This window comes from Protopterus annectens, chromosome 13.part0, assembly GCF_019279795.1.
Source record: "Protopterus annectens isolate FY-2018-M chromosome 13.part0, PAN1.0, whole genome shotgun sequence".
Lineage (NCBI taxonomy): Eukaryota > Metazoa > Chordata > Ceratodontiformes > Protopteridae > Protopterus > Protopterus annectens.
In genome coordinates this window covers 631,495,705-631,523,668 of record NC_056747.1, presented here as the reverse complement: position 1 = coordinate 631,523,668, position 27,964 = coordinate 631,495,705, and positions in this window count along the sequence as shown.

Below are 27,964 nucleotides of genomic sequence, written 5' to 3'. Positions count from 1 at the left end.
TTTCTGATTGGCTGCTTTGTGTATTTAAGCACAATGTTACTGTTGGGTCTTTTATTTGATGAAGTTCCATGTTGAAATAAATAGGAACGAAAGCGCTTATCTTAACTTGGGCCGTTCTTTGGTTTCTCCATTATTTAATGTTAATGCTACCAATTACTAACCACGTGATGTGACTCTGTTTTGCATGACAAGTAAAGGTGAAAATCCTTTGGCTGATGGACCTGAACCCCACAGATACAGCTCAAACAGCCCATAGCAGACCAAAAACTGGGTTGTGTGTTTTACTGACAGTAACAGAACCAGTGGATTCCTAAGTCATGCAAAATGCTGTGACTGTGTTTAACAGATAGGGTTCATACTGATATGTGCTAAAGCAGAAATTACACTGGTTATCCAGTTTCAGAAATGGGAAGGGGTTACATCAGGTTCAGTCATGCGAGGAAGGAATGCATGACCTCAGCACAACACTTCTCCTCTGGGCTTAGAGTACAGTCACCTATTGTTTATTTACTGATCGGAGTGATGCATGTGACAAAGACAGGAGGTTACTGCATGTGGTAAGAGAAACAACAAGCTAAAAAGGCTTTCTATATGTCAGTGGGTAGCTTGAGGTTATAGCTTTATATTCACAACTTCATATTGTTGACCCACCTCAGCTTATTACATTTAAAAAAGTACATGCTGTCCACATACACACATAATAAATGAAATTATTATTTTCATATGTTTCAAACTACAACCATAAAATGTCTCCGGGCAGCTTAAATACAAATCCATGATACAGATAGTAGCTTAGACAGTTTTAAATACCTTCTAGTCAGAACATTTCTGATGCCTGCTTAGGGAAACTGTGCTCACTTGAGTACAAAGTATGTGATTGCTCAAGAGTCAGCTCACAATGTAAGACCAGGTTGTAGAATGCCATGCATGTGCCAAATCTTACCCCATGAAACATGGCATAGCAGAATGCAACTAAAACAGAGCTTATACCAGCCAAAAGCCCAAAGCAGCACTACATTGTGTGGGAAATTTAAAAATGGATATGGTGTTATAATTTGTGGATTGGTTCATCAAAGCATGAATTAATCATGCTTGACAGACTGAAAGGGCTTCTGACAACAGTATTTACATACCCATCAAATGACAGTATGAATGCTGCAATGCTTTCCTTCCAGAAACAACAAGATGCATCATATTTTTACTATCAGTTGGTAATATAGATGAGCAAGTCCAAGTGACACAGTATGACAGCGCTGTGATGGGGCCATACAACAGTGCATGATACATCACATAGAAAGAATGCTTTAGCACAGCTAGATACAGGACATGAAGCACATTTTCATGGGTACAACAAGTGAGGGGAGTAGCCATACCTCTGAACTGTCCAGATTTTCACAAAATGTTCTGATTTTTGCCTCATATTTTTGATGTGTTCCTCATAAAATTTGTGTCTTTCTGGCAAATCACTGAGGATTGAAATCACTAAACAATGACATACATTTGAGTTTCAGATTTCACATCTTATAGAAAATGCATGCTAACATAGATTCTCATATTCTAGCAACTTTCCAAGTTTCTAAGAGCAATATTTAAAATCTTTCCTTATTTTAAGGCCTTTATCACTCTATTATTTTAGGCTTTGTCCAGATTTCTTACTCTGAGAGGTTGAGAGGTATGGGAGTAGCACACATATGACTTAGTCTTTGCAAACGACATGCAGGGCAAAGAAGGTATCACATAAGACTGTTAGCCTCAGAACACAGGACATATGTACCAGTGCAGTACTGTATGCACCAAAATAGGCTACATATCACTGTGTGAAGAGTAGCAGGTACACCAATGTGTCCCACTAAGGCAGGGCACAGTATAAAGAGTATACTTTACAACATATAGCTCAAAAATTTAGATAGCTCCCACCTTGTTACTGCTATATACAGACAGGGAAACATTTGGGTAACGGACATGCATAGAGCATGCTACATACATGAATCAGGGTCCACATCATATGGTTTTATACAGGTGGACTGCTGCTGTCAAAGCAAACTAAACTCCATTCCACACCATATCATAAATCAGGTTAGCTGTGCTGTGGGTATCTTCTGTAAGAAGTGACATACGTATACAGTGCCCTTGTCTGAAAAATATATGCCATGTATCAAGCATGAGGGCAGCTGAATTATAGGGCAGATAATGGTGACTAGACATACAGCAGACAGCCATCATGATGAAGTAAACATAGACAATACTGAATGGGGAGGGAGTAACATAAAGCAAGCCAAAGGAATATGACTGGGAGAAATGCTGCAGGCTACAGAACAAGCACCAATAAATGCAATACAAAAAATAGTTTTGATGATGTAGGACTTTTTTACATTCCTTTCCTTGTATTGCTGTTTGCTATTCTGCAGCTCTTATGCCTCAAGAAACCAGTCATTTTATATCAAGGTATTTTTCATGAGTTTCTCTTCCAATGAAGTCCAACCACATTTCCCAGAAATGCTTGTGTCCTGTATCGTATTCAGTGGTGATGATGTGGAGCTTGTAGAGTAATTTGGAATGACTCCATCCTTCAGCTCGGAACTAACTCATTCATCTATATTACCATGGGCTGCCCCATGAGTGTTACTCACACCCTCCCATTTAACTCCTTTATTCTGTCTTCTAGTCTCTCATCATCCACGTTTATGTCTTAGGGATGATACAGTGTGTCAGTCTAATAGCTGTCTTTTCCATCTTTCCTTTAGTTTACCTGCCAAGACATTTAGTGTTGGTTTTGATCTTGCCTACTCCCTTGACCCTTTCTTGGCTTGTTGTTCTTTCTTTCTGCTTTCACATCTGATGTTCCCCTTTACACAGCTTGCTACTCCACCTGTATCTCCTTTCCCCTGACTAGGCTATATCGTTCACTTCCATGCCCCTCCCCCTCTTGACATTGGTCTGCTTTTGTCATGGCAGTTATGTCCATGTTCTTCTTCTGCACTGCTACTTGTGACTCTACCACAGTTGTACAAAACTTCTTTGCATTACAAAGTAATATTACCAAGGCATACACTAAGACACTCTTATTTATTCCTTGTATTACTCCATCCATCAAATTGTCTCCAAACAACCCTACTTCCCCACCTATGCCAGAACTCTCCCTTCCTTCACTTTTATAAACACAGACACAAATAATTTACTTAATGTTTCTTTCTGCTTCTTCGACTCCTTGTATTGGTTGCTTAATTTTAAATTAGTTGATTTCCATTCCAGCCCTTATCTTCTCCCTTTAATACCTTAAGAAGGTCTATTTCCATCCTTAAGTTAATTTGTCATTCCAATTCCCAATACTGCCTTGATTGTCAGGATTCTCTGGCTGCCTTCTTTCTGGATTTTTCATTTGCAATCTCTGTATTGGTTCTGCCATTCCTTTTACACCTTTTCCTCAGCCTTCAGAACTTCTCTGAGTCTTTCCTTTTTAACTCATTCAGACTTCATCTGAGTGCCTAAGCCTATGCATTTTACAAAGTACATTGTGAGTGATACTAGAAAATGTAGTTAGTATGATCAATAAAAATATAAATAAATATAACTTAGTATGGGTCTACTTCTAATGAATGAAAACCCACTTACCTGAATCTCTGAAGACAGAAACCACTTCTCCAAAATTGCATTTGAATGAACTCATGGATTACCGAATGAAAACTCCAGGTAAGTAACCACTTGTCCACACCACAAAAAAAATAAAAAACAAAGCAAATTAAACCCACCCTTGTGGGGGGCTGCACCCCCCCAACTAAATATACCAACTCCAAGATCAAACTACAGTAGGGAAAGGGGCAACGTTCACCATGGTGGCTAAGTGGTTACTTACCTGGAGTTCCTTATCAGTGATCCAAAAGTTTGTTCAAATGCATTTCAGAGAAGTCATCTTAGTCTTCAGAGATTCGGGTAAGTGTTTTTTTGTTCATTAGAAGTAGACCGCTTAGTATACAGTGCCATGTTTGTTTTGAATGGAAAATAAAATAACATTGCCTTTATTTTCCTTTCACGTTCATTTCCAAACCACTCCTCCATGGCCGTTCATGACACATCCTTTATGGTTTTCCATAACTTATTCACTTCCTTTATATTTCACCTTTCCTTCCTGCCTTCCTTTGCTATCACTAAAATTTCCATAATTTATTCAGTTGTAATCATACACCATTGTTTGCATCGATTCTTGCTGACCTTCCTAAATGGAGAACTGTAGTGTGACATTGTTACTGTTTCCAAGGGGATCCTTCACCTCTGCTACCTGCTCTAATCTGCATACCACCATGTCCTCCATATAAGCCTCCTTGTTCCTCTATCTGTTGGGCAACACCCTCCTGATCAGTCACCTGTACTACATTACCTTGCCATTGGGCTACTTCAGTCCATTTCTTGCAAATCAAACACTGATAAAAAACTTCACAATGTACACTTAAGGAGCCCAGGTAGAGGATCTCTAATTTAAAAACTAGTGACTCCAGTGGTCGCTATACCACAGATGGCAACACTTGAGTTTTGTGGAGGTACTAGCTGTCCATATTATGGTTTTACACTCTTCTTAATCATCCAAACAGTCCACTTGTGCTGTGCTGACAAGGTCATAGGAAGCCTGAAACATGCATGTCCACAGCTAGTGGGGTTTGGCTTTATTGGCTTGAATGCATCCATAAAGATGTAAAAAGAAAAGGTAAAAAGTCAAGGACATTCAGAAGCCATATAGCAGAAACACTTGATGTCCTAAAGTGATCATTTGCATATATCCCATGTGCCTCTATTACTGGAGGCTTAATGTACCACACAGTAAAAACTCTAGCTTGGCTATTTTTTTCTTGTAATTTTTACCATTCAGAAAGGATCTGAAAGACTGGATACTAGAAAAGTTTGCCTTTCAAAGTGGACTCGATTTTCTCACTTTTTTTCATTTTGACATTGCAGCTTGTCCAGCCAGTCAGCTTCCACTGTACCTAAACTCTTTTTTTGTACTTTTCTAGCTTTTTCTTTCACCAAGGTACAATTTTCTGCCATTTTCTGCTTCTATGCCTGTTACTCTGGCTACAGTTTCCCATTTTAATGCAAAACTGTATTTGAAGGTAACCCTTTTCCATACACTTTCAAGACGTGTTAGTAGTACTTGCCTGGGACTTAATTTTTATAACTGAAAAATGAACTCTGCTTCTTTTTCAGCCTATTAGTATATCAGACATCCAAGGCATTTCATGGAAAGCTATTTTCTTAGAAACAGTCATTTTAACCAGAAGGATCACCTGAGCTGTAAAACTGATGTCTAAAGAAACATATACATTTTTCCATAGGGACATGATGTCATTAAAGGCAAAAGCTCCCCTTATAACTAGTTTCTTGAGTCTTTTAAAACCTGTATATCCAGCTGTTGTTCTTCGTCCCAAAGTGAGAAAATAAAGAGAAATAATGTTCCATTCCTGCATGAAGATCATTCAGATTCAGGTGCTTTACTGAGAAATCCAAACACATTAAGCAAAGTAATCAGCTTTTGTTTCTTTTATTTCAAAAAAGCAGGGATGTCTAGTCACTAAATAGACCCCTTTCAATGTGATCAGCTAATTGCATTTCTTTTTATTATAACAAATACAAAATGTGGACTGGGAAAACTAGGGTTAACTCCACTGGACAGTCAGGGACTACCACTACTGCCTTCTTCAAAAATGCATCAGTCTATTGATTTTGCAAAGCTGCACCTGACACTTATTCATTCTTTCTCTAATCACTATAAAATGAATGGTCAGTCAAACGTTAGGGCAGGTTTTGCTTTCAAGATCCAGCTGAGAGTGATATTGGCCATTCACCCATAGCCGATAAGAAAAAAACAACTTAAATACCTTGCTAATTAACACTAAAGCAGCAAGAAATGTAGGGGAACTATTGAAGCTTGTATATAGGAGAGCAGATAATGTCAGAGAAATTTAGAATATATCCTTATAAAAATATAACAACAGATATGGCACTTTTAAATGTGCATTTTGCGCTACCAGTCAATATAAAAAAGTTATGGATAAATTGTATACCTGCACAGATGGAAAGCAGCTTATAGTAACATTTTTGGAAAGTATTAAGGTTAATGCAGCTTGTTTTTGTGAAGTGCTTTACAGACGTTAAACAGAAACAATGATAAACATTTAGATCTTGGAAAATCTGATGAAAGTAAAAAATGAGAACATGCCGCATGCACTTGCTACACATATAATGAATGGTGACCACAAGGTAAGGTTTACTTTTCAGATTTTAGAAGTTGCTAATTAAAATGCTTTGGAGGAGTTTTTCAAATATTCCTCTACTATGTGAAACCAAATGCTAGTTATGTATCTGTGCAAGAAAAGGATAATAGCTGAATGATTTCTGTTCAGAAGTGTATGGGTTGGGCACCCCATTTAATGTACACTATGCTGACACTCAGGAGATCGATGTCATAACATCAAATTCACAAATATCATCACATTCTGGGCATGCTCCAGAGATTAATCCAGAGTGGATTAAACTGACAGCAAGTGTTTTTGCAGGGGAAAGTCCCTCTGTACTCACACCCATCTGCTAATTATATATGCTAACTCCAATAACTTCAAGGTTGCATAATCCCTGGAGGAAGGGGGATTTCTCTACCTGGGGAGTGTCGATCTCACACACCTGCCAACCATCTGTTTGTGTCAAGCAAATGGTGTCAGCCAGACAGTTATTGGTGTAGTGTACATTTGATGGGGTGCCCAACACCCATATATATATATATATATATATATATATATATATATATATATATATGTATATAAGATGATTAAGTTTTCAGAAACTCAAAATTCACATGGACGAGACAATATGATCAAGTTTTCTAAAATTCGAACATAAAACCCCCCCACAAAAATCTACTTTTTTTTACATTTATGCAGGTGGCCAAACCCCCTGTGCCCCCCACACCCTCTGCAAATTATATACACCATTTCCAAGATCGCACTACAGTGAAGAAAATGGTAAATTTCCTGATCCTTGCAGTACTGTTGTCTCCATTCAAAAGCTTCAAGTTTCTGAAAACTCAATCAACTGAGATATATATATATATATATATATATATATATATATATATATATATATGGCTATAGCTGACTTGGTTGCCACACATTTGTGCAGTGCATGTGAGCAGCTGTAAGATGTGAGTGAAAGACTGTGTGAATACTAACTCAAGCGAGTTGCGGTGGGCCAGGGAGTTTGTGCCTGAGTGTATGTGTGCGTTGTAGGGTTAGGTAATGGGATAGATTTAATGTGTGTGTGTGTGTGTGTTTATGTGTGTGTGTGTGTGTGTGTGTGTGTGTGTGTGTGTGTGTGTGTGTGTGTGTGTGTGTGTGTGTGTGTCTATGTGTGAGAGTGTTTTAGGGTTAAAGTAAGGGAAGACCCCTGCCCACTTTAATAACGCATGCAAGCCCTAACCTTAATGTGCAGCTCTTACCTTTCAAGAAGCCCTGTGCATAACACTGTCACTGTTCAGACAAATTTGAGTTGAATGCGCTAGGGTTATGGATATTACACAGGCAAAGGAAATTTGTTTCCTTTTTCAATGTACTGTGTGTCACTTTGGTGTGTTGTCTCTATAATGAATTATCAATGTGTTTTGGTCAATGTTTTTTGTGTCGCTCATTAAACATTTTGACAATTTACTATCTATACATGTATTTTATATAAATATATATATATATATATATATATATAGACATTATATATATATATATATATATATATATATATGTGTGTGTGTGTGTGTGTGTAAAGCATCCATACAATCGAATGTTCATAATGTCATAATGTTGAATGTTTTTTACATTGGCAGACGTGATCAAAATTCATTTGATCACTTCTTCTGGCATTAACTGGATGTGAGTTCATGAATGATGGGGAGCAGGGTATTTGCCCTTTCCCCCCAGTACAGAGATCTCAGAGCTGACATCAGTTTAGCTGACTACACAGATGGCTAAGAGGTGTGCGAAATCGTACAATTCTTGAGGGTTGGGAAATATGGGCTTTCTCCGACTTTGTGCGATATCTAGGTTTGCATATATAGTTAGCAGGGGAGTGTGGAAAGCACAGCCTCCCTACAAAAAATAATGTTTTATTCTATTTTTTAAATTATGTTTTACATATGCTGAAATTTTTGCACAGTGCATGTGTAGTAGCTTACCAAAATTTGCAAAGTTGACTCTGGTCGATGTTGTGAATGTCCATATTTGGTTATTTCAATGAAGTTCAGTACATCTATATAATATATATATGTGTGTGTGTGTGTGTGTGTGTGTGTGTGTGTGTGTGTGTGTGTGTAAGAGACTACATTTAACTTCAGCAAACTACAGCTTAACAAAAACTTCTGATTGAATCTAACTGATCAAAAATCAGTAATGGGACAAAGGAGGACTTGCCCCTTTTTGGATCCATCTCAAAGCCCATTTTTGAGGTGGAGCAGGTTGTGCAGAACTTGTTAACTTGCAGGAATCATATTAAAGGTTCACTGGGTTAGAATTTGATCAGAAGTATTTGTTGAGCCGTGGTTCACCTAACCCAGTTAGACAAAGTTTTATTTATATATAGGTGTGCATAGATACATGTGTATCTATCTCTATAGATATACACACACACACACACACGCTGACATACACACACACACACACACACACACACACACACACACACACACACACACACACACTATAGAGAGATGAGAAGCTTGCACAGAAGTTTGGTATTCAAGTCTGTCAGTTTAGAATGTACTGTGAAGCTGAAATCAAATCTAGTTACTTAATTTTCATAAATTCTGCACAGAAGGATGGACTTTTGATGTCACTTTGTTACCCTGATCACAAGATATCAAGTCAAGCAAGGGGTGATACTAGTCAGCACTAATTCTGTGATCTATTTGCACTTTTTAGCCCTACATGCCCTATATTGTTAATCATCCCTCTTAAATCTCCTATTTTGCTTATCTGATTATCTTCTAATTACGTACCTGTTAGTCATGTATTGCTTCTCATTTTACCTCGTAGTTTTACCATTTTGATTTGTGGTAAATCACTGAGGATTAGAGTCACTCAGTAATGTCAGACAAAGTTTCATGCTTCTTACTGTTTAGAAAATGTATGCTGATGCAAACCTTGTTGTTCTGTTAACTTTTAAATAAATTAGAGTAATGTTTAAATATCATCCCTGTTTTTTGGGCCTTTGTTCATCATTATTTTTGGCATTACTCATATTCTTGACAAAACAAACTGACAACAATGCATTGTGATAGTGCTAAGTAGATTTGCAGTAAGTCTCTGATCATATACATTTTAGAAGGCTTACTGTTTTTCATTGACATACACCGATCTCTATAGCATGTGACTCTACAGAGAGGAGCTATACAGCAGGGATGAGAAATATCACACATGTATACAATAGTGGAGTGCAGTAGGAACATATCCCAGCTACTGCTGCAGCACATAGTCAAGTGCACCCATCCCATTGCTATGCTTAGCTGGCTGATGCCATCAGCTGCAGCACTACCACCCCACATCCATTCAGTCAGCACATCTGTTCCAATGGCCTTTGGCCTGTGAACATTGCAGCCAGAAAGGATATTTCCACAAGAGGTTCCTGCCCCTCCTAGTATAATCAAGGCAAATGACTGCCTAATTTATGAAACAACTTATGTAGAAAGTTATGCAGAGAGCCCTGATTACTTAGCTTTCTAAATATAATAGTTTAATAAGGCAGGAGCCAAGAACCAGTTCAGTCCTTTGTTTGATGGGTAGCCATTTAGCTTTTCTGAGGATAATACAGTTGTGCTGTCTTTTTGGAGAAAGGGTAATGAATCTGTCTGTAATGTAGACAATACATTCTTAGTATTGGATGCAATTATTGCAAACCATATTCCAAATGGACCAGAACAACAACTTCACCACTTTATTAGTAGTATTTCTTCCTTCTGGGGAATTATGTTATTTTAGCTCAGAATAGGAGTTGGACCTTTTTTTCTTTCCTTTGTCATGTACAAATGGTTCTGGAAATTTGGTTGTGGGTCAAGCCAGATTCTGAGGTAATGGTAGACACTGTGTAATCCAGTGGGATCTCTGATAAGCTATATATGTTATTTGTATGGTCAGTGGATACTTGCCAAAGATCATGGCTTTATTTTACTTTTTTCATCCTGAGAAGGAGGTTCATTTGTAGAAGACAGAGATGTGGCATCTCTCTTTCTAACTGAGATTTGATTGTGCTGCTTGAGGGACTGCTCCTTTTTGACATTTACTTCTCTGAAGTCAAGGCCAATGTCAGTGGTCTCTGGGTGACTAAATCTGCAGATGATTGCTAATTAGGAGCTGTCATTGAATCTCACACTGACACAAATGTTCTCCGAGAGGGGCTGACACAGACATGCAACTGGTGTCAGAGCCATGGACTAAAATTAAATGCCACGAAATACATAATAGTATCCTTTGGGAAGTCATCCACCCTTGGTAACTATCATATTGACAACACACCCCTTAGAGTTGACCCAGTAGTCAGGGACCTAGGGACAAACATATATAGTAATCTAGCCTTTGACCATCACATGTCTACAGTAGTGAGGAAATCATTCTGTGTTGCACAACTTATTAAAAAAGGTATGGCATCTAAGTACAAGGAAGCCATTGTTCCACTGTATTTGGCATTCATCAGACCTATCATTGAGAGGGCATAAGTAAAATTCCTATGCAGACCTCCTCAAGGCTCTATCCCTGTATCCTGTCTCCTACATGCTTTTGAGGGGAGAGCTATACTTGGCATACAGGGCATTGTCAGACCCCATTCTGATGGACTTCCTGCATATCCACAAAACAAACAGCACCAGAATTACCCATTCTAAAGACTTAAACTTTGCCTGTGATATAAATAGGACTTGCTGGAGAGACAGGTATGTATCCCAGAGACCACCCCATCTATGGAACAGGCTACCTATCTATGTGAAGGAGAGTTCCTCCCTAACCCAATTCAAGTATAACTTGGACAACTGGATGGGGAACAATTCATTCCTGGTTTGGCACCTATATCTCTAATGGACACAGGCAACCTATAAATGGTTCATTTCCCAGGACCCTTTGTGTAAATGGTTCATCTCCCAAACCCTTCTTGCACTCATCAAGGGTATCAGAACTGGTCAGAGATTTGGGACGCATGGCTAGGCTCAAAAGGCCCTTGTGGTCATTAGCCTAGCAAGCACCTATGAACCTATATCATCTGCATATAATATGATAAGTAAATGTGATAATTCTGAAGTGAGTTTATCAACACAGACAGAAAATAAGAGAATGGGTAAAGTTGAATCTTGAGGTACACATTTGAAGTTTTAACCACTGGGGAGACTTGTAGATCTATTTTAACTGTGGAGCATCTATCAGACAGAATGTTTTTGAAAAAGCATAGTGAATTTTGACTTTTACTAATGCCAGTGCGTGTGTTGATTAGCAGAGTGGTCAAGTACGTCAAAGGCCAATGTGAGGGCAATAAAAATTGAGAAGTCAGGTTTTCTTTGCGTATACTTTGTAAAATTGCTGTCTGTGAATGTGTAGGGGAGTTGCCGTTGTGCATCTGGTGGAAAAAAAGCTACATTGTTGATTTGAAAGAAAAGGAGTATTTTCTTACACAGTGTGAAAATTGAAAGTTTACCAATTCTTCAAGAAGTAAGGTGGCTAAAGAGAGACTTGCCAATCTTCATCAAGACTTGAGAGAAGCACATAATGCAGTCCTTTTAGGGAGTTTGTAGGCTAGGATTGAGCTGGATCAGGTGAGAGAGACTCTGGGTATTGAGCTCAAATACAAAGTGGACTTTGCAAATAAAATATTTCACTCTCAATCATTAAAATTTATCCCCAGTAATCAGAAATTCCTGGTTATGAAACTTAGGCAGAGGGAAGTCCAGAGAACATTAGGAGGGATTTCTGGGTAAAAGATAAATAGTGCAAAAACATAAACAGTACCACTAAATTATAACTTTACTCAGCATATCTTGGAGAGATTTCCTTTCCTTGGAGGCAGTAATATAACATATTTGTGAATTACATTAGCAGGTGACACAGAGACATCATTGGCTTTGACCCTGGAAACACAGTCATGGCTAAATTCAGAACTTATTTCAGAACATGGAGGGGGTAGCTTCAGATACACAACAGAAGGTACTGGACAATAAATTGTTTGTTCTGCCCTAGTTTTGCATTTTGTGCAGAGTTTTCTGACCCAGCTTCCTATACAATTCTTATTGAGACTTAAGAAAATGGTTACTTCTTTTTTAATGGACAGGTCAGAAGCCAAGGTAAAAATGGGAACTCCTTACTCCCCTGACTAGATCAGTGAGAATTTCTCTGCTAGATTTTAACATTTATTCACTTTCAGCATTTCTAAAGGTTTGGTGGGCACTACAGTGCCCAGACAACAGCACAATCTGGAGGAAAATAATATTGGTTAGAGTAGGTAGCCTGAGGACTGTATATAGGTCCTGCCTGGTTCCAAGTCCCAGAAGGCATAAGTTTAGCACCCATCTTATGCATACCTTATGTGAGGCCATTACCCAGGTCCTGAAGATCACAAATACACATACATGGGTAGAGCCTCTCTGTTTGATCTGTATATTTAAAATTTGGACTTCCTCAACATATGGTGAGCAGGTCTTCTGAGGAAACACTGCCCCCCCCCTGCAGTATGGGGATCAGTTACGTAGTGAGCAGGGCAGTTCAAAATGAATAGCCCTCATCCTAGAATTTAAGTTGTAAGAGATGGACAATCCTTTGGTGAACAAGTGCTTAGCTCATCTTAATAAACTAAACATTGGTAGTACCCAGAAAGAAGATTGTCCCAGATGGATCTTACTGTGGATTGAGTTGAGAAAGTATTTTCTCTCAAAAAAAGGGGGGGTCTGGTATCACCTTAGTAAATTGTCCTTCTTGCTTCCAGGATAAACTGGCTTATGCATAGAGGAGGGGGTGGCACACCATTCTTGGTTTCAATATTACTTAGGAACAATTTGCATCCCTTCTCTTAGCTCCAAGATAACCCACTATTTTCTTTTTGAAAAGTTTCTTGGATTGGGAATCATTTGCTTATTTCAGGAGTAGGGGATTGTTTCCAGTGGAGTCAAGTTGAATTCCTGATTTTAAATAAAACTTTAAACTCTTTTGTAATCCAGAGTTTAAGTTTGTTTTGAATATCCAGAAGATGGGGGATGAGTGTTTATTGCAGAGGTGCTAGCTGATTTGTCAATAGACAGGCTGCCAATGAAGGGTCTGAGAAGGTAAGAATTGAAGACCAGTCTGTGATTTGTGGCTTAAATTTTAATGCAAATATTTTTTGCTCAGTATTTGGGAGGAAATTAATTTGTTTTTTTTTTTGGGGGGGGTTGTATCACCGGTGATAAAGATGAAGGTAATAGGGCAGCGGTCACTGAATGGCGTATGAATATTGACTGAGGCTATGAAGCTAGGTCTATTTGTAATTCAAGGTCAAAATATATGTGATTATTGGTCTTGAAGGGTCTGGCTGGGCCATTCATTTTTTGCAGGAGATTATTATCATTGAGGCAGTTACTAATGTTATGCTTTAGAGGGTTGATTAGATGTGTATTAACATCTCCTACTGATTCATTCATTCTTATAAGAAGTACAGGATTTCAGCAGTTGGTTCATTAGACAGGAGGATTTTAAATTTGTCATGAATGGATTGAATGGGGTTGATAAATAAGCTCCTGTAAGATATGGGTTGGAAAAGTTAGGTAAAAGCCAATTAAGGCCATGGACATTGATGGAGTTAGCTAGAACAGTATGGTGTAGTTTATAGATGGATATATGCAGAATAACAGTGTCCCAACCTACCCATTTTCCTGGATGTGCATTAAAGATGGAAGATTAGCCTCAAAAGTGAAGGCAGAGGTCTGGCATCCATTCCAAAACTCTATGACAGTAACAAAGGAGGGATATGAAATTTGTAGTTATACTGTGTGGTATAGAATATGGGTTTACATGATGTAGGAATGGAAAAGAGAGAGGATGGGTTATTTTGTTGAGGTGCTGGTGATGATAATTAGTAAAAGAGAAGGGATGAGAGGAAGGTTGGGGGTTAATATGGCAAATGTCTTTGCTATTATTTGGTGGACAGAAGGTATAATGTGCCTGACTGGAGTGTGTGGGAAAGAACAGTTATAAAATGCAAATGTGTTACTAGCTGTACTTGAACAATGAGCACTGTACACCTTACTTGAACCATGGGCACTGTGTACTTTACTTGAACCATGTGCAGTGTGTACTCTACTTGAACTGTGTACCTTAGCTGAGTGCTTTTTGGCTGAGCAGCAATGTATAGTGTGGTAACAGCTGCTCCTGCCATGTATGAATTCAGAAACTGTGATAATATAGCAAGAGACAAAAATGTATGTGTTGTATCAGGGCTGTAGCAGAGAATAATCATGTAAATCTTTGTAGAATAAATCAATGTGTGTGTAGAAGTAGTTGCATAAGTGGCACAGCGAGGCAAGTGAGAATACTTGGAGAATGATTTGTTTTAATGAAAGAAGAGACTGAGCTCAGGAAGTGGAATAGCTGAGTAGCTAGGCTGGAGTCAATAACTATGACAGGATGTTTAAAAAGGGTGGGATTGATTTAGAGATGATAAATGTGACTGTGGCTGGGGTGGCAGGGGATGGAAGTAGCAGGTGCAAAGCTGGCAATGCACCTGGATCATTGGGTGAGTCAGTCAGCCTGCACATGCAAACAACAGGGAAGCTCAGTCATGGCAGTTGTAGAACAGGTGAGTGGGTTGTGTAGTTGTAAACACACTTGTCTGTGAAAAGAAGAAAAGATTCTTAATGTGGATAGAAATGGCTATGAAGTATACCTGAGTAAAAAGATGTAATTGTTACAATAGATGCCACTCCAGCCTTATTCATTATAGAAATCATAGAAACCTGATAGTTAAGAATGTAATCACATTAAAGAATATGAGGAACTCCTAGCTAAGTACAGGAAAAGCTCAAACTTTTTTTACTGAGCAAACAGTTACATCTGGAACTATATGGGCCACTTGAACCTATTTATTAAAAAGCAGTACAAATACCAATCAGGTGCAGTGACCTCTTCCACAGCATGAAATCTTTCCCTAATTATAAATAATCCATAATCAGTGGGCAGCGTGAGGGGGGAGGTGAATCTCCAAAGATGCTGTTTGCCCTTAACAACAGTTTTTTTAAACAAGAAACATCCTTATTGAATTATCACTTATGACATGGGCAATCATACATTTATATAAATGAAAGCAAACCATATTGAGAGCATACCTCTCAACCTCTTAGCACAAAAAATCTGGACAAAGCCAAAAATATTGGGGGGACAAAACCTCCAAAATAGGGACGAATTCTAAATGTTGATCTCATAAACTTATACAGTTCCTACAATAAAAGTTATTGTGTTACCCTACATTTTCTAAAGGATATCAACTCTGAAACTCAAATGCATGTCATTATTTAGTGAAGTTAGTCCTCACTCATTTGCCACAAAAATCCAGAAGACCACAAATTTTATGAGGAAAAGACTGAAAATATGAGGCAAAAATCTGGACAGTTGAGAGGTATGATTGACATATTTTCAGTTGTAAACATTATACTTCACATATAATCTTCTATATAGTCATTGTCTATCAAACATTACACAGGTCATTTAATTCCTGCCTTTCCTTAAACCTCATTCCTCCTCTAAAACATTAATGTTATGTTGACCTATCTCTCCTTCATTCTTACATGGATGGGGAACACACAGCATTCCCAAACATGCAGTCTGGGGTGCCTCTCTATCTGCAGTGGTGCCACATGTCTCCAGATCTGCCTTCGAGCTATGAGGTGACTTTTCTTTCTCTTTTCTCTTTTTTTACTCTTTTCTTTTTTAACTTGTCTTTTTCTTTTTATTTCTTAGTTTTTTTTTTTTTTAGGAATTTTTGTACTAGATTTTAGTTCTCTATAGTTCTTTTTCTCTTTGTGTTTTCTGGCTGGTTTTTTGGCTGTTGTTTTTTCGTTTTTTTTTTTTCTTTGTATCTGTGTAGTTATTGTGTACTTTTGTGTTGTGCTGTATATAGTTTCATCATTTTTATTTATTTAGCTGTCATTTAGCTTTTATTGCACTAGTAATTAGCTATTAGGTAGAGGGAGCGAGGGCTGTTAGTATCCTTCATCGTGGTGTTTGTTCTGTGTAGGTCCATTTGCTAGAGTCCTAGGTCATTTTTAATTGTTCCTTTAATTACTTCCCTTGTAATTCTTTTTCTTTTTTAGACTATACCTGTGAGTTAGTATGTGATTATGTATTTTGGGAACTAGTTGTATTTTTTTTGGGATCCTTTTAATCTCTATCATGGAATCAGGAATTAAGAGAGAAAAAAATCAAACCATTAAAATGTTAAAAAAAAAAAATAAACAAAAAATTTCAATCACAGATGGACATGTCATATACATGTTCATTTGGGCTATTTCATTACAGGAGGATTTACCGTTTTTCTTTAGTTTAGGAAAGGAGAAACAAATTGAGAGAAACAAATTGATTCTCAAGGGTTCAGTAAAAGCGCCAGAAAAAAAACCTAAGAAAATTAAACCATCTGCCTCCTCCAGCTCCCCCCTCTCGGAACTTCCGGAACCGACGGAATTGACAATCCTGGTTCATCGGTTCATCGGCCTTCGCAGCTGGGTCCATCTCATGTGAAGGTCTCTGGAGCCCCTCCATCTCTGAACTCTTTGATCTCCCAGCTCTCCTCTTTTTATCCCCTCCAGGTCTACTAGGAGCCTATTGATGATGATGATGGAGGTGGGTGTGGTGCAGAAGTCAGTCACCGGCGCTGGCCAAATTGATCTCAGCTCTGACCCATCAGGTCTCAGAGCCTCCCAAGACTATTGAATCCACTGTTGTTCCTCCTCCCGGACCCTCTCCTCGGGAGCGAGATTACAATTTACTGTACACTGTAGAACTGTTTTCACGGGGATCACCACTGGAGATTACATCTTCTCCTGATCTTCTCTCTCTTCTCTGCTGTCTGAGAGTGAGAGAGCCGAGGTGGCCCTTGGGGGATGTGGGGGCTGGCTGCCTGGGCCCGCACTTTCAGTTCTCCTGAGTCCCTGTCTGTGTATTGCTCTGCTCAGCCAGCCCAGGGCCGCCCTCCTGGGAACTGGGAACTGGGGTGGGGGTGTCCTCCTCAGAGCTGGGGACATCCTTGGAACTGGTAGGATCTGCTTTTGAATTGATGAGGAGTGTGCTGTCCCCCTCCACAGCTCTACATAGGGATACTGGCATTCATCCCCTTAAGGCACCGGCTACTGTCTCTGCACCACCCCATGCACAGGACAGCAGAGATCCACAGCCTCAGGATCCACCCATTGGGTGAACTCCTCTCTTCCATGGCCTCCCCAGAATACCCTTCTGAGGAGCCCCCTCAGAAGAGAACTGCAAGAGGAAGCATATAGACTCCCCTGATGAGTCTGTCACCTCAGATATGGACCTCGAGGAGTCAGAAGGGTCCCCACGGTCACCCTCTGATGATATTTCATTTGCAAATATCCTGGAGATCTTTAAGCAGAGGGGAGGCTGGAACACCTTCACCCCTTCTGATGAGGAGTTGGTGTACTTGAAATTCTTTGGATCTCAACCTTCACCCTCCTGGGTGTCTCTGCCTTTCGATGAACTAATAGACTTGGTCAGTTGAAAGGCTTGGGAGTCACCTGACACTATGGAGCCAGTCCCTCGGAGGCCAAACAAGTTCTTGTCAGCTCCTACCGGAAAAGATTTTCTCACAAAGGGTGTAACTGTAAATGCTATGGTGGTGGCGGCAGCTACCAAAAAGGAACTTTCTGAGACATCCTCATCTGTTCATCCTCCGAACAAATATTCTTGAACAATGGACAGGTACAGGAAGCAGGTCTTTTCGTCAGTGACTTTTACACTCCGATCGCTGAACTACCTCACTCACTTTACAAAGCTACAAAAGATCTCCTGAAAGAGCTAGGAGATTCTCTACAAGGTACATTAGCTGTGGGGGTGAATGAGAAAGTCTCCTCCCAGCTATCCTGCTTAAATTCTGTCAACTCCTCCATGAGACTGATATCTTATGCAGCGGATAGAGCGAGCAGTGCAGCGGGTTCAGGAGTTTCCTTGAGGAGACACTCCTGGATGTACTTGTGAAATTTTGTGGAGCTCTTTAAGTCTACCTTTACTAATGCCCTATTTGATGGTTCCTCACTTTTTGGACCCAAAGTAAAAAACACACTCACCAGATGCGAGCAGGAAGGGAAAACTCTCTCTGCTGTTGGAGTACATTTTTCCGTACCTTAAAGACCTTACCCTAAAGGTCAGAAGAGTGGGAAAATGTGGTTCAAAAGATCCTAGGGAGCTTTCCAAGATGCATGAGGTGAATCCTTCCCCAGGGGCAGAGGGGGAGGTAACAATGGTAGATGTCGTCCTAGAGGCAGAGGAGGTCTGCAAAACCAGGGCAACCGTGGTTCCTGTTGTGGATGTTCCTATCTGCGCTCCTGAAAGGAGGCCTGTCTGCTCTACTGTGGAGGCAGTCAGGGGACGTTTGTCTTTGTACCCAGAAAACTGGCAAGCTATCACAAGAGACAAGTGGGTGCGAAGCATAATATCCAGAGGATATTCCATTCCCTTTTGCCATCCTGTCCCACAAATCAGAACAATCCTGGATGTTCCACCCAATCTAGCGGAGCAAGCAACTATAGAAATCCAAAAGTTGCTGGACAAAAGAGTCATCCAAGAAGTCCCCGCAGACCAAACAGGATTTGGAACTTACTCAAGATTCTTTTTGGTGCCGAAAAGAACAGGTGACTGTAGACCCATATTGGATCTCAGCAAGTTAAACGAATCTGTCAAAAAGTCTAAGTTCTGAATGGGACACTGCAGTCAATACTTCCCTTCTTAAGGAAAGACGATTGGAGGGGCTCAGTAGACCTCCAAGATGTGTACTACCACACAAAAATGGACAGAACATTGAGGAGTCACTTACGCTTCTGGCTGGGAGCCAGTCATTATCAGTTCTGAGCTCTGCCCTTTGGTCTCACTACAGCCCCCAGGGTGTTTACCAAATGCATGGCAGTAGTCATGGCTCACTTGAGGTGCCTGGGATTCCAAGTGTTTCCGTATCTGGATGACTGGCTCCTAACTGCCACCACCAAGCATCTACTTCAGAAAGCCAGGGATGTGACTTTGGAAATTTGTGCTCAGTTAGGCATAACAGTCAACTTACAAAAATCTGGCTTGTTGCCCTGTCAGCATATTACATTCATAGGTGCAAACCTATACACTGTTTCCATGATGGCATGTCTTCCAGCCAATAGAATTTCAGCCCTCAGGCAGCAAATACTTCACCTTCTTCCAAAGGACAAGGTAAAGGCAAAAGTAGTTCTGAAACTCCTAGGGACAATGGCTTCGACCATAACGCTAGTTCCTCTAGCCAGAATGCACATGAGAATCCTTCAATGGGTCCTGTTCTGCCAATGGTCATGTCAAGAGCTCCCAATGTTTCACCTGATCAGAATAATGTAGTCATGCAAAAAGGACCTATGGTGGTGGATCCAGTCCAACCATGTGGCCATCAGGAGATCCTTTATTCCACGACAACCTGTTGCTACAGTGACCACGGACGCTTCCCAGATAGGGTTGGGGGGCATTATCTGGGAAGGATGGTCCAAGGTATATGGCAGGAACATGAGGTCCACTTGCATATCAATGTTCTAGAGATGACAGCAATGCTTTTGTCGTTGCAAGCACGTCACAACTCTCTTCCACTAGGGATGATTGCTATACAGTCAGACAATATGTTGGTGGTTTGGTATATAAACAAACAAGGAGGAACCAAATCATACCCACTTTATCACGAGGCTCTGAGAGGTTGGAATGGGCAATTTCTTCCCAGCGCTTTCTTACAGAAATGCACATCCCGGGGAATCCAACGTGATAGCCAACAAGCTCAGCAGGGCAATATTGATGCTTCATGAGTGGTCTCTGAACCAGAACATAGCAGAAGAGATCTTCCAGTAATGGGATCAGCCTTGCTGCTATCTTTTCGCCACTCCCATGAATGATAAGTGCCACAGCTACTTTGCCCTAATTCCCCCACTGGGGAGACACTGAGAGATGCACTTGTTCATGACTGGCCCTCAGGACTTCTTTATGCCTTTCCTCCATTTCCCCTCATACTCAAAGTCATCCACAAAGCAAAATCCTTGGGAAGCAGGATGGTTCTCATTGCCTCACATTGGCCTCGACAGATTTGGTTTCCCTTCATTTGGCCTCATCTTCAGGAGAAGCCTTGGATTCTGGGCCCAGTTTCAGACCTGCTGACACATATGTCAGGTGCACTTCATCCTTCTCTCCACACCCTCAACTCGACAGCATGGTAATTCCACTTCCCAATTTAGTCAGGCTTCAAAATGTTACCCCAGCAGTAAAACACATGCTGATGTCTTCTCATAAAATTTCTACTAGAAGAATATATACTAGCAAGTGGAAAGGATTTTCTCACTGGGCTCAGAATAAAAACATTGATCCTTTTACTGCTTCTATTCAATCCATTCTAGAATTTCTGGTGGAACTTTTTCAGCAGGGTGCTGCTGCAGCAACTATTAGAGTCCAGCTGGCTGCAATTTCAAATTTTCACACTGGTGACCATTCTCCAAATTTAATGTCACACAGGTTGTGTAAAGCATTTTTAAAAGGCACTTCCTTATTAAGTCCTCCTTTTAAGCAACCACTTCCTCCTTGGGATTTAAATTTTGTCCAATCTCAACTGACATTACCTCTGTTCAAGCCTTATTCATCTTGTAAGCTCAAATTTCTGTCCTGGAAGACCATTTTTCTAGTAGCAGTAACATCTGCCAGAAGGGTCTCAGAGTTGCAAGCACTCTCAATTAGGCCTCCATATCTGATCTATCACAAGGACAGGGTATCGTTATGAACCAATCCATCCTTTGTACCTAAGGTTTGCTCTCAAGCTAATATCAATCAATCCATTGAACTCCCGGTTTTCTTCCCCCAACCATAGCAACAAGGCAGAGTATAGACTCCATCAGTTGGATGTGCATAGACAACATGGATTATATTTACATAGAACTAAAGATTTCAAAACATCTGACCAATTATTCATCTCCTCTGAGCAAAAATGGGTATGCTAGTTTCTAAAGTTACCCTTTCTAATTGGCTCTCAAATTGTATCACCTCATAAGTGTATCACTCATTACCAAGTGGATTGGCCTCCACGGACAGGGCCTCTTTTGGTTCCACTGTGCTCAAAGGTGTCTCTTGTTAGCCACCCGGGGAAAAGGTGCTAGGGACGCTGTCCCATCCATGTAAGAATGAATAGCAAGATGGACAACAAACATGGAATATTATGGTAAGTACATAACTTCTTTTTCTACATACATTGTTCCCACAATTCCCATTTTGTCTATGTAACTTGCTCCTATTCTTTTCTAAAGATCTCACTTACAGTTCTTTTCTCTCTCTTACCTTATTCACTACTTCTAATATGGTTGGTTTAGACTTTGATTTCCATTAGTAATTGCTTTTTTGGCAGCCACGAGAATTAAACTCAGCAAAGTCTTATTATGTCTAGGCAATTGCAATTCTGGAACACAGCTCAAAAATTTTATTTACTTAATTTCGTCAATTTGCTCACCCAGTATTTCTGACAGAGTAGTCTGCAGGGAATTTTTAAAGTCTGCCAACTCATTACACTCCCAAAAATATGTTCCCAGTTACCTATTTCATCCTCATCACACCTCCAACATTTGCAATCTACCTGAGGAAAAATTCTTTGGAGTCTGCTTGGGGTATAAAAATACCTATGCAAACACTTCCCCCCAAAATTCTAAATCTTCTAAACTTTGTTGCATATTTGGAAGCCATACATATATCCTCCCATTATTTCTTTGTGAATTGCTTATCCAGTCTCTCCTCCCAATTCTAACTTACTCTGACTGATTCCTGAAGTTAACATGCAAAATTTTATATACCCTACTAATTATCCCTTTTTTTAACTGCAGCTTCTGTTCTAGATTCTACTAAAAACTCTACCAGTGCTAGTCTTTCATATAGAATTCCCCTGTTTCTTCCTCTTTTTCTATACTCTGATATTAATCCTTGATAGCAAAGGCTATCTGTAGCCTGCAGTCCAAATGTGTTCTTGACCTCTTCCCATTCTATTACCTTTCCCTCTGTCCTTAAGAACAATTTTGGCACAAAACAGCTTAAGCAAATAGGTTGTTCCAGATGTTTGCAAAATGTAACCAAAATAAAAATGTTAGTACTGTCTGCTACTACATACCCTGCAATCAATAGCACCTGACATCTTCTTGCAGTTTTAAGAAACACACGAGAGTGTCAGGAAAGTAGCAATACTATTCATCTGGGCTCATAGGGCTCATCATGGCACAGAGATGTAGACAAGGGGAAGGCAGATCATGACGAGATGTAATTATTACAAAACATAATGTTACAAGATAACAATATGATAGTTAGGAATTTACGGAGACAGCTATAGTTAAGATTGTAAAAATGATAATGTATAAGAAAAGCATGCCTCCCAGCAGGAAATGCTATTTAACAATTAAGGATAGCATATTGACGTTGAATAGTCAGCAGCAGGTGGTAATTACATGCAGACAAATGCTTATATAGCCTATCAACTAACCAGGATGCAACACCAAAATGAACTAATTCCAGATAATAAAGCAGCAAGTTAAGAAACTGCAATAGAGCTAAATTCCAGAACACTCATGTATGCTAGTGTCACTGCAGTAATTACTATCAGATACAAGTAGTAAATAGATATTAACCAAAAAATATTTTCTTTTTCTGGTACCTTTTCATCTAGGCACTAATTCCCAATGGTATTAAAAAGAAGTTATGTACTCACCGTAATGTTCCATCTATGTTGCCCATTTTCATTCTTCCTCATCAATTGGGTTTGGATCTGACCCTCAGATCCAACTCAGCCATTATTTTCAGCTTGTGACCACTAACAAACTCGAACTACTCCTTTACTCATAATGCTTTATCCCCTAACATACATCAGATGTTGTTTGCTGGCTTATAAAATCAAAAGAAAGATTAGCATCCTAGTAACAAAAAAACATATCTGGAGCTCAACATAAGGAACACTGACTTCCTTACAAGATCTCGCTCTTCCAGAATTCATTAGTTCAAAGGCAGGGGGTTGGTATGAGGGGACTTGAGGAAGAATGAAAATGGACAACACAGATGGAATGTTATGGTGAGTACATACCTTTATCTGATGTTGTCAATTTTCATTCATTACTCAACAATTGGGACAGAGTCCACAGCTACCTGAAATCCTGGGCAGACTCCAAGGAAGGATATTCCTGAGCACAGTTGAGCCGAAAGCTGCTCTTCCCCTCGAGACCAGATCCAATTTGTAATGAGTAATAAAAATATGAGGATTAGCCGAAGTAGCAGCCCACATATATTGTCCATGGAAGTCCTGGATAAAAATACTGATGATGTTGCCATGGGCCTAATTGAATGGGGTCTCAAAGGCTTTGGTAAGGAATGGACTAATTTGTTATATACAAAAGATATACAATCGGTCAGCCATCTGGCTAAGATTACCTTTGTGACCAACTTGCCTAATTTGGAATCTACAAAGGAGACAAGTGATCTGTTTTTCTGAAAATTACTCTCCTCACCAGGTAAATAAGAATAAGTTCCTCTACCCATTCAGGCATGTCCAAGAGCCAGCTCCCAACGTATTCTCCTGTTCACCTGATGAATTTGGGCATCCTGAGGCAATGTCACAACTGCCTCATGTACACAGACAACCCTCTCCTCCTACCACACAACACCAAAATCTGTGAGAAATGCACTCACATAGCCAAACTTGAGGCAAAGCTCTCTCCAGTCACGACTAGAATTGACAGTCAAGAGGAGAAGGTACCAACTTGCAACACACGACTTACTACACAAAGACCCACCAAACATGCAACTGCAAACCCCACACATAGAGACACAAAGACATATTCAGAGGCTCTAAATAAAAATCTGTGGAAACAACAGAGAACTCCAAAGCAGACATGCAAGCAACCTACACCCACAAACACACCGCAATCATCCCATAAACACCAAAACCAGTGTGCCGCGCAACCACAGCCCTTAAGGCAAAACATCATACCTAACACACTTGTAATAGGTGACTCTATAGTCAGGCACACTGATGTCCCTCTTACCAGGCTGGACAAAGAGAAGGACACTGCCAGTTGCTTGTCGGGCGCCAGAATCCGCTACATTCCCCACGCACTCAGGTAACTCCACAACAAGTACAAATACGATTCTGTCATTGTCCATGTTGGTGTGAATGACCTGAGACGTACCTCCCTGGACTACATGAAAAGGGACATAGAAGAGCTCTCTGATTATGTAATCAAGGCAGGTATGACCCTAGCCCTGAGTAGCATCTTGCCCTCACCAAGAATGATACCTCAGTACAAGGAAAAAATGATAAGTTTCAACAACTGGCTAAGTTTTTGGTGTCATTCAAAGGGGATCCAGTATAAGGGTGTTCGGTTGGACCCTCATGTTTTCCAGTACCTCGAGGAACGAGGAGTGAGTGTCTTGGGCAGGGATGGTGAACTGTAGCAAGCTACAATCTGGGATGACTTGCTCGAAAAGCCTCGATGCTTCGCCAGAGATGGCCTGCACCTGTCACCCCTGGGATTCAGGATACTGGCAAAGGCTCTTGCCACCCCCATAGTGCCCTTTTTAGGCAAGGCTCAAAAAACAAATCCACCACCGTAGCAAGTACTAGCGACAAAAAACTGAGGGTCATGCTGCTCAACGCTAGGAGTTTAAACCTCAAAATGTGCTATCTCAAGGCACTCCTCAATATGGAGAACATTGATATTTGTGCAGTAACAGAGACCTGGTTCAAGGCTCATGAGAGCACCCCAGAGATTCCAGGCTACAACTCATACCACACATTTCGGCCACAAAACCCGGACCAAAATACAAAGGGAGGAGGCGTATCCATATTCATCAAGGATAACCACACCTCCAAACTGGTTGCAAAGTATGATGCCTTGGAGATCATCCAAGTGCAACTGACAATGGGCAAAACTGCAATCCAGATTGTAGCTTGCTACAGATCACCATCCCTGCCCAAGACACTCACTCCTCATTCCTTGAGGTACTGGAAAACATGAGGGTCCAACCGAACACCCTTATACTAGGTGATTTCAATTACCAAACCTCAGCTGGGAAAACTATGGAAGTACTAATACCTTTGCTCAGTGCTTCCTGGAATACATAAACTTCAAATGCACTGGACCAGCTTATAAACACCCCTACAAGAGGTAAAAATATACTGGACCTGGTCATCACCAAAATGGGGGACAAATGCTCCACACCTGTGGTAAATTCCTCATTGATCAGATCAGACCATAAACTCATCACCCTAGATATCCACATACCACCCTCACCCCCCACCCAAGGAAACCACGGTGAAAAACTTCTCCAAAGCGAACTTTATACTACTCAAGACAGAGGTGACAAATTTTGTTACTCCCACGCAGAATGTCAATATGATTGAATCTGCTATATCCTACACAAAAGCACTCTACAAGCACCTACATGAGTGCATGGACTGTGCTATCCCAAACAAGACCAAGACCCACTCCTCCAAAAAGAGGAAACCAGTCTGGTGGACCCCGGCCATAAACAGGCTCTATATAACAGAAGGAAGAAATTATTACAAAAAAGAGTAAAAACCCAGGAATGGAGGGGCTCCCTGACCAACCTTAGCAAAAAGCTAAGAACTCTCATAAAAACCTCTAAGGCGAGCTTTGAAAGAAAAATCGCAACAGACACCAAAGACAACCACAACACATTTTTTAGCTATGTCAAAAACCTAAATAGCAACTCTCAGATCTGCTCTGAGCTACAACATAATGGCTCAAAATTCACGGAACCAACTGATATCTCCAATATATTAGCAGACAGATTCAGTGCAAACTTCACCCCACCCTTACCCCCTAAAGGGCACATATCCATACCAGAAGAGTGTGCTGCCCCTAAAAATCACAGACACCCAGGTGAAAACATCACTCTCCAAGGCAAGAAACACAGCATCCCTCGGTCTAGATGGCATCCCAGGCTGCGTGTTACATGAACTCCAAAACAAATGAATCCCTCACCTTAATACCATGTTCAGCTACAGCCTCACCTCAGGCTATGTACCCACAGAGTGGCACACGGCAAGTGTTATCCCACTCCACAAAGGAGGTGCCACCACTGACCCCGGGAACGACCACCCCATCAGCCTGATGAGCCTCGTCTGTAAGGCCATGGAGCGCATCATCATGGAACTCATAAACAATGACATCGGGGACCTACAAACCCTGGACCCCACCGAGTTTGGGTTCGTAAAGGGAAGGTCATGTCTTCTAAATCTGGTTGACATTTTCAGAATGGTCACTAGAGCAATAGATGAGGGAAAGGTGGTTCACACAGCATACCTTGATCTTGCGAAGACCTTCAATACCATTCCCCACTCGGGAATTATAGACAAACTCACCAACCTAAATATAAACCCCTACGTTACAAGATGGGTTGCTAACTGGCTCATGGATAGAACCCATTCAGTGAAAATAGGAAACACTAGATCTGACTCCAAACCTGCGACTAGTGGATTACCACAGGGATCAGTCTTGGGACCCCTTCTGTTTGGTATCTACTTCTCTGAGGTACAAGCAAACACGGAGGGACTATGGCTAACAAAGTTCACAGACGACTGCAAACTGGGTGCCATAATTGAGACTCCTACTGATGTAGACATCCTTCAAAAGGGTCTCATGGATACAGATACATGGTGCCAAAATCATGGCCTCAAGCTAAATGCCAAAAAATGCATTGTCATCCCTTTTGGGAAAAAACAAGTACCTATGAATTACAACATAGGTGGCAGCCCACTTAACACAGACAGTGTAATAAGAGACCTAGGGACTCGGGTGGATAGTAACCTCTCTTTCGACAACCACATCACTAAAGTGGTTAGAAAATCCTTCTACATGGCCCACCTTATCACAAAGGGATTTGCATCTAGGAATTATTGTCCCCCTCTACTCATCACTCACTAGACCCATTATTGAATATAATGCCCCGTTCAGGATGTAACTTACAAGACATCTGCAACAACAGGAAAGGCCTCAAAAGTACCTCACAAAGAGGATAACGGGCCTTAAACAGATGCCCTATGCCATGAGGCTAAAAAGACTCAAACTGTACTCTGTCATGTACCGGCTACTCAGAAGTGATCACTGCCTGACATACAAGGCTATGTCAAACCCTGAATTGATAGAAATGCTCCACCTAAGGAAAACCCAATCCACCAGAGCTACACGCGCAAGGGACATAAACCTGACATCAACAATAAACAGGACTTGTTGGAGGGATAGATTTGTGTCCCAGAGACTCCCTTTTGATCTGGAATAAGGTCCCCATATATGTGAGGCAGAGCTCCTCATTAGTGCTCTTAAGAGGAATCTTGATGAGTGGATGGGAAACAGGAAATTCACCCCGGGAATCACTTCTGTGGCCCTGCTAGACAGAGGTACAGATAACTAAACCACGTAGGAGGGAGGTGAAAGCAGAAACATTTTGGCTAGGCTTAATTATGCCCTAGGGCCAATAGCCTAGTACGTATCTATGAACCTATGAATTTTTTTGTTCTATGTAAGTAAAAACGCAACTGCCAATGAATGTCCAACAAGTGTAATATATATTTACCTTTGTAAAATTTGGAAAGAAAATGGGCAAATTAACAGATTGGTTGATGATTTATTCTGACACCACCTTAGGAAGGAAGGAGTTGTTCATAAAGCTACCCTATCCTA